The sequence below is a fragment of the Protobothrops mucrosquamatus genome, unplaced genomic scaffold (assembly GCF_001527695.2).
Source record: "Protobothrops mucrosquamatus isolate PMUCROS unplaced genomic scaffold, P.Mucros_1.0 scaffold4543, whole genome shotgun sequence".
NCBI lineage: Eukaryota > Metazoa > Chordata > Lepidosauria > Squamata > Viperidae > Protobothrops > Protobothrops mucrosquamatus.
Window position 1 is genome coordinate 38,851 of NW_015390448.1, and position 2,500 is coordinate 41,350.

Genomic DNA, 2,500 nt, shown 5'->3' on the forward strand with positions numbered 1-2,500 from the left:
CTCAGCCTTTCGTATGGTCCAACTTTCACATCCATACATTGCAACTGGGAAAACCATGGCCTTGACTATACACACTTTTGTTGGCAGGGTGATGTCTCTGCTTTTTAGTATGCTCCCAAGGGTTAAACGTGGCCAATCCCTTTTGGTGACCTGCATGGAGTGTCTCCCGATTTCAGCCAAGGGGTTTGTGGAAAATCACTGACATAATTTTCCCATCCTTTGGAGGCTGTGAACGCACCAACAACTGTAGCAAGAACGCTAGAGAAAGTCTCCCAACCTTTTCAAAAGAGAGAGAAAAAAAAGCTTAATTCGCTCCAGGAAGGTAACTAAATACCCTACCACTATCCATGTGTGTGGGATGAACTCATTCGTTTTGTGTGTTCTTTTCTCTCTCTCTCTCCCAATGCTGCTGTTTCCAGCAATGGGGTCCCACCGGGAGGTGAAAGAGATTCAGTTGAGAAAAAGCCTGAATAGAATCCTTTCTCCGCTCCTTCACGTCTGGGGGTTCAGAGGCTAATCTGCTTTTCCAAACGGATTTGCCACACTCCTATTATTTTGATCCTTTGGTCCTGTTGTGAAGAGCCTGTTAGTGTTGCATCGATGGCTGTGAACACGAGAGGGCAGTACAGAATGCAGACTCACAAAAATCCCTTTTGTTGTAGGCTGTCATAGAATCAGAGGGCTGGAAGGGGACTTAGAGATCTTCTAGTCCAATCTTCTGCCCAAGACAGAGTCCTTATACCACCCCGGATAAATGGCTGTCCAATCTTTTCTTGAAGACCTCCAGCGATGGAGCACCCACAACTTCTGGAGGGAAGCCGTTCTACTGGTTAATTGTTCTCACTGTCAGGAATTTCTTCCTTATTTCCAGGCTGGATCTCTTCCACCCATTGCTTCTTGTCCTGCCCTCTCAGTTGCTTTTGGAGAATAAGTCAAGCCCCTCATCTCTGTCACTGCTCCTTGTTGGAAGTCAGCCCCCCCCCCAGAGAAAGAAATATTCTTGGAAATATTTAAAAGGCAGAATATATTTCCCTAAAGGATTTAAAAGCAGAAACCAACCCTGCCCCCAAGTCTCTGTGTCCCAAACAGAAATCAAGTCTGCAGAATTGCAGATAATCTTGTCAGAAAGACTGGAATCAGGAAACTGGGATTAGGAAGAAAGATCCCCAGAATCAACAGCAAAAAATCTAAGAGTCATCAGCCACATCCCCATGGAAGCAGGATATGACCCTTGGAACATAATAGGATTAACCCACTACCATCAGAATACCAGAAAGGGGAATGCCCAAAGGTCCGTGAGTATTGGAATAGGATACGAAGTTGGTTGAGAGAGATGTTAATATTGGACTTAGAGTTAAAACTGGAACTCTTCTTGCTGGGAATAACTACAGAAAAATACAATAAGGGAACAATCTATTTGCTGTTACACATCTTGACTGCAGCTAGGCTTGCATTTGCGCAGAAATGGAAGAGCAAAGAAATCCCCACAGAGGAAGAGTCACTGTATAAAATATTAGCATGTGCGGAAATGGACAGGCTTACAATGGTTTTGAAAGACAAATGTGGATCAGTTTACTTCGAAACCTGGGAAAAATTTTACCGCTGGAGAGATTCGAGGAGGACGGTTGGGATTAAAGATTAGCGTCAAGATAGCAATATATGTCATTTTAGGATAAGTATTGTATATAAAACTTAGATGTATATTTAGAGATGAAGAACTGATTGTAAAATGTGGAATAATTTGATAAGAATGTATATACTGGAATGTCACGTTACATCCAATGTTTTTTTAATTGTATTATAAATAAAATTTTGAAAAAAAAAAAAAAGAATACCAGAAAGGCACACTCAGACTCAGGCCAGAATACGTGACACAGGAAATACAAAGCCTCAAACAGGAAACAACTCCAAACAAAAGGCTCCAGAGGGTATAAAAACCCACTCCCTACATGTGTTCATTCTCTTTCTTCCAGAGCCATCTTCCTGTCTGGCTCTCCTCTTCAATAAACTGCAACCTTCTTCCTAAAGCAGTCCCCATGTTGTTTATTCCCAGCTTGGATGAATCGTGATGAAGACTTTTCCTTCAACACCCTCAAGTACTGGAAGAAAACTATCATGTCACCCCAATCCTTCTCTCTGTTAAACTACACATACCTAGTTCTCACTCAAAAGAATGCTCCTGGTGTCCTTGCAACAGAATGACAGACGTGTCCATTTGCGGTGACAAACAATCCAGAGACAGGAGGGATCCCCATATTTTTTTTTCTACTTTTAAAGGGACAAAATTTAACAAGAAGCTTTTATGTATTTATTTAGGTTTCCTGCTGCTACTTCTACACCACTGCAATTCATCTAGAGCAGGGCTGTCCCACCTTGGCAACTTTAAGACCTGTGGACTTCAACTCCCAGAATTCCCCAGCCAGGCCACAAGTCTTAAAGTTGCCAAGGCTGGACACCCCGATCTAGAATCTTCTGATTTGGACCTATGAGAAAAGGACTG